Source organism: Uloborus diversus, chromosome 2 (assembly GCF_026930045.1).
Source record: "Uloborus diversus isolate 005 chromosome 2, Udiv.v.3.1, whole genome shotgun sequence".
Classification (NCBI taxonomy): domain Eukaryota; kingdom Metazoa; phylum Arthropoda; class Arachnida; order Araneae; family Uloboridae; genus Uloborus; species Uloborus diversus.
Genome location: NC_072732.1, coordinates 121,857,803 through 121,868,243, shown reverse-complemented (window position 1 = coordinate 121,868,243; position 10,441 = coordinate 121,857,803).

The following is a 10,441-nucleotide window of genomic DNA, read 5'->3' as shown; positions in this document are numbered from 1 at the left end:
AAGAGAAAGGTGTTAGACATTAGGCAGGTTCCGCATTATTAAACGTCTTTATCACCGTCACGGTGAAATTAAATACTGAGTAAAACCTCGGTGATCTGGATCTCCAGGTAATAAAGAAAAATTGTGTTGTAGACCTTAATATATATATATATATTTTTAATGTTCACATAGATAATAATTTTACGTTAAGGTAGCAAGAATGGAGCTATAAGTACGCCTAACCTTTGCTTTTTATTTTGATTTATCAGTGATGAAGCACATGCATGACCGTGCTTTACTCAGACGTCACACGTGTTTGAAACAGAAGACAGTGAATCAATTATTCGTTCAGAAAGAATGTAGAAAATAAATTACACATTTTTTTATGTCTTCTAATAAATTCTGTGTTGTTTTGTTACAAAACATGATTTTTATCGTGATAAGATTTCCTTTGGTCCCAATTAATCCCGATAAACGAGGTTGTACTATCTGTACTCGGGGCGCACCAGAACTCCTGTTAGGGAGGAGCAAGCATAGGCGCAACAAGATAAGGGGGTTTAGTTGCCCCCCCCCCTCCCTACTGTGGACATTGCAAACAATTGCTTGGAATAATAGTCCTCCTCTCCCCGTAAAAAAACATTTTATGCTATTTTTGGTCGCTATCATTCGGCAAATTCTGAATTTGCCCTCAACCAAAAATTTAGGGTAGGGGTGATCCTGATTGCACTAGATTTTCAGAAAGTTTGCTAGCATTTAAGACAGATTGACAGGTAAGTAGACAAATAAATTATTGATGACGCAGACAGGAAGGGAAAATTGATTAAGCTACGAGTTATGCTCACATCATCGAGAGGTGTAGGTATGAAGACCATATTCAGTTTCAGTGATCCTTATACGGCACATATGAGTTTATCCCATATTTATGGCAACATTATTTCTTTGATTTTCGATTTTGACATTTGCTTCATTTCCGCTTGCGAAGTTGCGTCTCCAAAACAATAGTTTCTGACTGGACTTCAGCTGTTCCAAGATGAATAAAAGTATACTTTTCAGCACAACAAACAAATTTATTTAGCAACATTTCTCATTTGGTTTTAGTTTAACTAAAAAAAAACATATCAATTCAGTTCCGGTTTTCGTTCTGCTTTTAATACCTGTTTTCGGTTCAGTTCTGAATGAATAATTTTACTTTATGTAGCTTACTATACTATAATAAGTGTGATTGTTTGTATGTAGGGATGTTTGTTACTCTTTCACGTGAAAACTATTAAATGAATTTTTATGAAACTTGACAATAGCTTATACATCAGAATAACTCATTGGCAAAATTTGTAAAGATAGTGTATGAATTGTTCAAAATTTGTAACGATAAGTGTCAAGTAAGTTGGAAAAAAAAATCCTGCCATCTGTGAGCTATTCTGACGTGCGCGTTCCTTACATCAAAATAAATACGTACTTTTATGGCTTCTGCATGAATTTCGTTGAGTATCTGAGTTAAATTCATTTTTTCTACGGGGGAGCAGTATTTTCCTTTTGTATTTGCCATGAGGATTTTATTTAAAACATTTCTTTATTTCTAGGTGGAGCGAATGAACATTTTATGTGAATTGCGTAGCGTACTTGAGTTAAGTTCTTTTTTCCACGTGGCACAGGATTTTCCATTTGTTCCAGATTATAATGTGTTTTTTAATTACGTTCTTTTCTTCAAAGGAAAGGGGAGAAAACGGGCTTTTTGTTTAAAAGTTTTAGTCAAAAAGATCGGATCACTAATTGCTTAGAGTTCGCTTCTCTCGCTAATCGGCTGGGTTTCGGTAGCATGGTTGCTTGGCGAGATAAGCGATAAACAATGGCGTTCGTGGATTCTTCGACATTTTAAAGCAGCTGTTAATGTAATCTAATGCTTTCTATTTCTTTAGAGAAATATTTTAAGTTTTACAAAGGAATTTTTACTATTTTTTATGGTGTGTGCGAGAAGGGGGGGATTTTCATGCATTCAACTGAAATTCTTCAAATTCTTAGCACGGGCATTGCCGTGCGGGTACAGCTAGTGTTCTTATATGTACTAAAATGAAGCACTGTACATGAAATGACTATAATTATATGGTTGAAGCATGGGGGGAGTTAGAATTTTGTCTCTAGGGGGGCTAAGCCCCCCAGGGCCTTCATTTAAGGAATCAGGGGGAGCTCATTATCTCCCCTCCCCCGGATTTCATGAACATATTGAACATTTCATTAGTTCTTGTATTTTGTTGCTTTCTCCCTATATTTATTGAGTATGTACCATTACCCTCCTCCCCCTAGAAACCTTTGAAATGAAAGGCCTGCTAAGCACACAGCCAAGGAAAAGCGCTTAAATTAAAAGATGAAACGAATGTGTGTGGGGCAAATTCGGTAAGTCGATTAAAACTTGTAAGCATTGAAACTGCTGCAGTTGCCCAGCTTCCCTCAAGTTATATATCAAGGTTTTTTTACATAAAAAAGGAAATGTGAACACATAAAACATAAGATACGTTTAATACGAAACTTTTATGTGCAATTTATTGCTTTAATGGAAGAATATCCTTAGTGACGTCAAAGGAAGGATGGAAGGCGTGTTTAGATCCATCGATACTCCTTGGAAATTTTCCTAAATTCAAACAAGTCTTAAAAACGCAGTAATCACGGAGTGAAAAAAACGAAATTGAGAAATATGCAAAGCCTATACACTGTTATAACCAGGGGTTCCAGACGAGTGAATATATTCCCTCTAAGGTGAAAGCATGGTGCCTGAAGGTGCAACGCAGGCCAGGAAATAGAGCAGAGGAGCCGAAACAGCATGCAATCGCAGAAAGACTTATTGAGCATGCGCTTTTGTCTTAGACATACATTCAACCACCTCAATATGGCGGACAAATGATGATTGCGTTTATGTGTTTTTCACATTGAATGAAGTACACTATTGGATTAAAACACAACTTTTCTAGGATTAATTATCCGAAATTACAAGTAAGTACAGCTTTTGATCACTTTGTAGCTTTTAGGGCTTTCAAACATAGTTAAAAGTTTTTAAAAGTGCATTTATTGCTTTTCAGTTACCGTTACTGTCTTTTAGTTTCAGTTTACCGTTACTTTCGTGAAATTTCCATCATTCAAAACGCTACTAAAAATATCTCATTATTTTCTTGAGTACTCGATAAGCAGCTTTTATTATTCACCAAAAAAAAAAAAAAAAAAAACACCGGCAATATGGTTATTAATAATCAACAAGTGAGAACCTTAATAAAAATGATTCTTGTGCTTCGTAGATTATTATAACAGAAAGCTAGCGAAAAAAAAATCTCTCTCAGTCTAGCTCTTTTTTTTTTTTTGCTTTTTCATTCAAGTGTTAGAATCATTTCCTGTTAGCGATTAATGTCTCGATAGCATTAGAAATTTCTTTTGGTTTTTTAAGCGTAGAAAAACTTCATGTGCATTTTATTTTGTTAATCTTGATTAACGTTTATGAAACGATTTTGTTTTTCCGTAACTGTAATATCCCTGAATATTTTGGCTCTTCATGTAAATAATCCATAAGTACAGTTATGCTTCATTTTCGGAATGCGTCATGTTTTAGTAAATGTATAATTTCTCACATTATTCAACTAATTACTCGTCTTTAAAATAACGTATTTGTGACAGATCTTGGATACCAAGTAAAGGGGTAGATATTTATTGTTTAATTAACTTTTAACATTACATGTTTTTAACGGCCCCAGAGTTATTATTTTTAATATTAGTATTTATTTTATGAATTTTTAAGAAAACGATAAAGATTTCACTGGCCCGCAAAGTTTTTCATTTGCTTTTACCGCGCCCGTGGGTCAAAAGAGGTTGAGAAACACTGAGTTAGAGCATGATCAGATGAATTAAAGCAATGAGCACTTCCTAACTATGTTGAAAACTCTGAAATATGATCAAATGCTGTAATTACATGTTTTAATCATTTCCAGTACCGAATTCAATGTGAAAAATGTCCAAAACGTAGAATATCATGAATCAAAACAAAACTTTAAAATAAATAAATAAATAAATAAAAATACACAACTGTATTGAAAAACGCACACAATACGGGGAAGGGGCGGGAGGATCTGTAGTATGGGTGCCATTTCTCTCTCCGAAGGTTCCTTTTTTTCACTCTGGCTGTCTTTTTTTTAAAAGGTGCCTGTTTTTCACCCTATTTAGAGGTGCCATTTCGGCTCCGTATTGGGTGCTACTGGTGAACAAGCGTTTCTCCCCTGAAAGGTGCCAAGTGCATCCTGTAGTTTTAACAGTGTATGCGGAAAAGTTGCTTCTTACCAAGCCTATTTATCATACAAAATTTCAGCTAAATCAAATAATATCTTTAGCTGCCTATTTGACTTTGAATTTTAAGTAATGAGCCTGATTTTTCACCAAACTGTCGAAAATGGAATGATAAAATATAATTACCTCTCATTTGGAACTTTGAGTGTTTGAAATGAAACTCTTGATAAATATATACTTAATATATAGTTAGTTGAATTACCTAGGTGATTGCGAAATTGCTTTCAAACGCGCATCAAGCGCGCTAATCGCACATGCTCTAACACGCACTTTCTTATTGCGTTCACTGGTATCCACTGCGTTCTTCGTTCTAGTTGGTTGTCTCTCTCATTTAAAGTATTCATTTAGTTGGAGTTATTTCAATTCAAACCATTTAAATTATCACTTCAAATATAAATGAAGACCCTTTGATTTAGCTTTTTATATATAAACAACTTGAAAGTAAGAAACACAATTATAAGTCAAGGTTTTTCTTCAGCATTGTAAATGAGAATTAAGCTTCCAAATGTAGCCTCCACAAATGCTGCTTTAAAAGATATGAGTTTTGCAAGATATCGTCTTTAGTAATTAGTATGCTGTTCAGTTTCAGTCTCCTTACCCGAAGAAAGGGTATTTTTTCATTGCAAAGGGCGCAAAGAATGGCTTCTAGGCTAGTAAGAGGACTTCAATGTTTAGATAATGATGTCAGACTTAAAAGCTTTAATATGCATTGCCTGAAGCAAAGGAGAGCCAGATGGGACATGATTCAGTTGCTCAAATTTACCAATATGAAAGATGCAATGGGTTTTAAATTTTTGCATGGAAAGCTGGACAAGGGGTCATTGTTTTAAGCTATTCAAATCTCAGACTACTTAGGAAATTAGGAAAAATTAATGATTTAGTAGGGTTTTGGGCACTTGGAATAGTTTACTGGAAGTGGCTTTAATGAGTAAGGGGGTAGATAGCTTTAAGAGAGGCAATAATCTTCATTAGGAACTATCTGACCTAGGAGCAGCCAAGCTGGGCCCGGTTGCTGGTTCGGTCGTCTGGTTGCCTGTTGCTGGTCGTCACATTTGTATCTGAATTATTGCCAAAGAAGATTCCTCCAAAGAAGTCGGTCTTGGCAAAATAAGAAGGAAAAGAAGAAAAATACCCACTGACTGGAAAAGAAAAATGAGGAATAACACTTTTTATAGGAAAATGCTGTACTTTGATGGTCGAAGGAGCAATATTTTAATTCAAATTAAAGAATGAAAAAATAAAGCTAGAAAGACAAATGAAAACCAAGTTGTTTTACTCTCATAACTTAAATCAAAGTATCCTAGAAACTCCTATGTCTGGTAGCTCTCATAACATTAAAATACGCATATTAACTTTTTGAAAGAAAATTATTGATATTTCTAAGTAACACGCTTTTAATTAAGTGCTAACAGTTGTCAATACAGGTTTTAAAGTGGAGTCATAAGGAAAATTGAAATTTCTATTGGACGTACTTTGCAGTGGCTTATTTATTAATTTTATACAAATGAATAACAATTATGGCATTTACTCCAACATTTGAATGGAAATGACCGCCGGGACAAGAGGATATTATTTAAAAATTGGGAAAAAACTAGTCCTTTGACGATATGGCTGTAGTAAACTTTTAAAAAGTAGATGTATCTTTGGCAAAGGTTGCCCCTGATGAACTTAGTACAGATTCTACAACATGCGGAATGGAATTCCAAACGAAAATATTTCATTCTGCTCGTTAAGAAAAACTACAGTAATTGTAGAAGGTTAACGACAACAAATAGAACTTTTTGGTTTCGAGAAAATTCCCATCAGAGGACATGAAATTTTCAACAGAATATGTTCTTAGAGTATACTTCATAATATTAAATCTAACTTATCAGATTGGATTGGAAGTGAATAATTTTACAATTAACAGTATAATAAAATAACGTAGCAGGGCCGACGCCAAGGGGGGGGGGTGCTACACCCCTCCAGTTTTTCAGAAGTGGGGCCGCCGATTTCCTTTTAGCGATGCAACAAACGAAGAAAAGGGGAAACTCTTCGTTGTTTTAAAAAATAAAAATAGTAAATTTAAATGAACAATTGAAATAATAGTGACAAAAAGTATTTTTTTGTAAAATTGGAATGGAAAATGTAATCTTAAAGTACAATTTAGGAACATCCAGGATTCTTTTTTATAATGATTATCAAATAAGGACCGTGGAAATGTGCGCTTCAAACATTTTTTAATGCAAAAAACAAAAGTATTCAGTGCACTATTCACTAGGCCGCATAGTGGGTATGTCAGTCAAGTCGGAAACTATGGGCCCGGCTCAAATTAAAGTATTTTGCATAAAATAAAATTAGCATATTGGGAGGGAGGACCGGCAACAAAACTTGCACGCCTTGTGTCTCGGCGGACCTGGTTATACAAAACCTTGCTTCATGGTTCTTCAGTTAAAAAAAATAGATAAATAAATAGGATGGCTTCAAGGGGTCGCCGAAACATTCCATATGTAATTTTTTTTATGAAAAATGTTGTCCTGAAAATCGTTTCTAAGTGGAGAAAAATGCATCGGTCGCCAAAATATATTTGAAACAGAGAGGGGGGGGGGGAGTTTAATGCTAAGAGAGATTCAAAGTATTGTGATGACTGATGAATACTTACACCAGAAGTTCTAAATGTTTGGACGCAAAAATCGTAAATAAATCAAAGCTTGATTAAGAGATGCAGGAGACACATTTAAAATAAAATGAAGTGGAATAAATAAGACCTAAGGTATCACAGAAAATTACTACATCCGATCAAAATGTTAAAAGTTCTTTTTCTGGGGCCGCAGACGTTGTATTTCAAGAAAACAAAAATTTTAGGCTGGAAATTGAGAATTTTATTATGGGAAATCCAAGCAAATAATCGTGTTTGGCAAAGGAAAGTTGGAAGAAAGAGCACAACATGTTTATCAATAATTAAAATTTAAAAGGAAGATAGGGACGTAGCCAATCTGAGGGTAGAGTGGAGAACTCCAAATCCTTTTTTTTACGTCCCCAAAGTTGGCCTGGAAATGAGTTTTTAAAACTTCGGATTTGAAAAAAAAAAAAAAAATAATAATAATAATAAATAAATAAATAAAAATCCGAGAAAACGTTCTTAAACTCTATCACTTGCTCTTTCGTCATTAAAGATGGCCTTTACATGAGCATTTAGGACTGCACTTTCGAAAAACCATGAGAGTGCTCCCAACGTAACACCCGAGAAACGCTCTCTCAATTAATCATTCATCATCATTCATTGTCGAATAAATTTCGTCTTTAGACTGATTTTAAAGAACTCCTTGTAGTCCAGTCATTTGGTCGAAAAAAATTGGGTTACCTGGAAAGTTTTCCGAGAGTTTTGAAAATTGGACATTTTATAGATTTGATGTGCTCTTTTCGAATTTCCACTTTGCCACCTAGTATCTTTGCCGCTCGCGCGGCCATATTGAAAAAATGGCGTCTAAAAGCGGTATTTTGACGATATCTCCTTTCTGACTTATTTTGCACCAAAAAAATCATATACAACATTAATTTATGCATTATATATATTAATTTACATACAAAATTAAACAAGAAAAAAATTTCCTACAATTTATATCATAACATTTTTTCTTTTTGCAAAATAAATAATTTAGGCGTACGAGCGCCGAAAGGTGTTATTTAACAGCATTTTCGCGTAGATGTTTTTGATGGACCAGAAGTTACATCGGTTCATCGTTTTCAGTATCGATTGCGTCGTAGTGGCGGATACAAGGGGGGGGGGGGGTTCATGGGGTCCCCTACCCCCGCAACCCGCAACAGTATTTGAATGTTTTCTCGAAAAAATAAAAAAATTGATCGAAACCGTAAAAAGTGCATACAAGGAGGGGGGATCATGGGGGTTCAAGATCCCCCACCCCCATCAAAATCAGCGACAATACTTAGTAATCTGTTTTGAGGTTCGTTGCATAAAGTAGTGAACATGACTGCTTGAAAAAAAGAAGAAAAGAAAAGTCGGACCAAAACCGCATAATAAGGAGCAGTAAATAGTTTTCGAATTATATATATTTTTTTTTTTGGGGGGGGGGTATTAACTGTCATTTATAATAGATGTATTTAAAATATGTAGACAGTAAAATAGCTTTTCTTGAGACAGTTTGTCTGCGGCGCTGTGTTCAGGAGCCAGTATAATGAAAAGCAAAAAAGAAATGTCTGACACCCGATCGATTTTTTTTTTTGCAACAAATTTAATCAACGATAGTTGATTAAATTTGTTGTATGGTTAAAACTGTATCCAAAGCTGCAGGCATCGCTTCAATTGATAAAACCTTTGAGTGTGTAAATGTTTTATTTTATGTAAAGTCTCTGTAGATTATAATTTCTTTCAGTTGTAATTTTTAGATAGTTTCGTTTTTAGCCGTGCTGAGTTTATTTTTAAATGTGCTGTAAATAGTTAATTAGTTTAAATCAGTGTTTTGGATTTAGTATCGTGCAAGAAATGTTAAATTCAAGTGTCGTGTTAGAGCAAAACCTCATTATACGAGGGGTCTCGTAAACTAGCCCACCGTATTTGACGGAAACCCTGTCAAAAATAAAAATAAAAAAAAAGAAAGAAAAAACGTGTTTGTTAGAAAAAAAACTACATATAACAGGGATTCCCAATTTATTCCAACTCACGGCATTCTTTGACGAATTACAACTTTTTCACGGCACCCTTTCAATTATACACGCATATTGAAAATATGCACAGCTTGCAGCACCCCTCGCGGCACCCATTTTGAGAACCCCTGACCTATTACAAAAACACTGAAGCGCTCGGGTGACAAAGCAGTATAGTCTCTTTTTTTTGGACTGTTGAAAAAACTGATGACCCCCCCCCCCCCCATGGAGACATATCTGGAATTCCTGTATCAGACTCTGAGACTGCGACGTCTTCGTCAACCTCCAATATGCACAATTGGAATTAATCAGTCAGTCAGTAATTTATCAAGTCCGAATTATAATTATAGAACGTTTAATTTTTTTAATTAGATTTTCGCCGCATGTTTTACTTTTATTTTAAGCGTTGTTTTACTATTATTTTAAGGGATGTTGTTTTTCTGCATACAGGATGGATGTGTCGAGTGTCATACAAATTTATAATCTAAGATGGATATGTGTCTAATACTATACAAATATTTAATCAACCAGGGGTTTTGTGATCCGAAATTTCCGAAAACTGAGTTGTCATTTCTGAATATTTTATGCTTACATTCTAAAAATGAAAAATTATTTTAATTGAAAACTTTTAAAATGATTTTTATCAATGATTTCAATGATTTTTGTAAGCATATTTGAAGAGCTTCTATTATTTCAATGATTTTGTTTGTATATTTGAAGAGTTTTTACAAGGGGGTGCAGGTGTTGTTCGTAGAAGAAATTTTTTGTACGTAAGACTACGTTCTTGAGCATGACCCCGCTTAAAATGAAATCATGTATCCCCCCTGTTAAGATGTCATGCAATTTCTTCGGTATCATCTGCATGGGATCGTCAAATTCATCATGAGCTTCTTCGTTTTCTGTTGCATCATTCGTTTGCTCGAAAACCGTCTCCGTTTCTTCCTCTTCACTGCCATCATGTGATAAACTTTGCGAATTCTCACAATTGCCACCTGTACAATTAGTACACATAACGGAGCATTTTAACCCGGTTTTTCTGCATCCACAGGCTTTTTGACATCCTTTTTTGCATTTGCAAGAAATAAGTATTTGTAAGGATTGTGGAGCTGGGTTCAAGCGTCATAACAGAGAAATTAACTAATTCTTATTTCTATTCCACCCCTACACACACACACACAGCTCTGGGTTTTTTTCATTCCCTCACCACTGCTAAAGCTGGTGATAGGATCGAAAAGAATGTTGTCTTGCTGCTGCTTCTGTTGGAGATAGCGACAAAATATTAAGTTTACTTTTATATGCGGATTTTACAAAGTATTCATATCTGTAGGCGTTTAAAGTCATTTTTTTCTTGCTTTTTTCAATTTCACTTCACTGTAACCGTATAAGTCAAGAAGGAAGTGTTCTCCAGCTTTAGCAATGATCTCTGGATCAGCATTTGGATTTTTGTATGCTTTAATAGACTGACTCTTAAATTTGGATTTTTTCGAAGTACATTAAT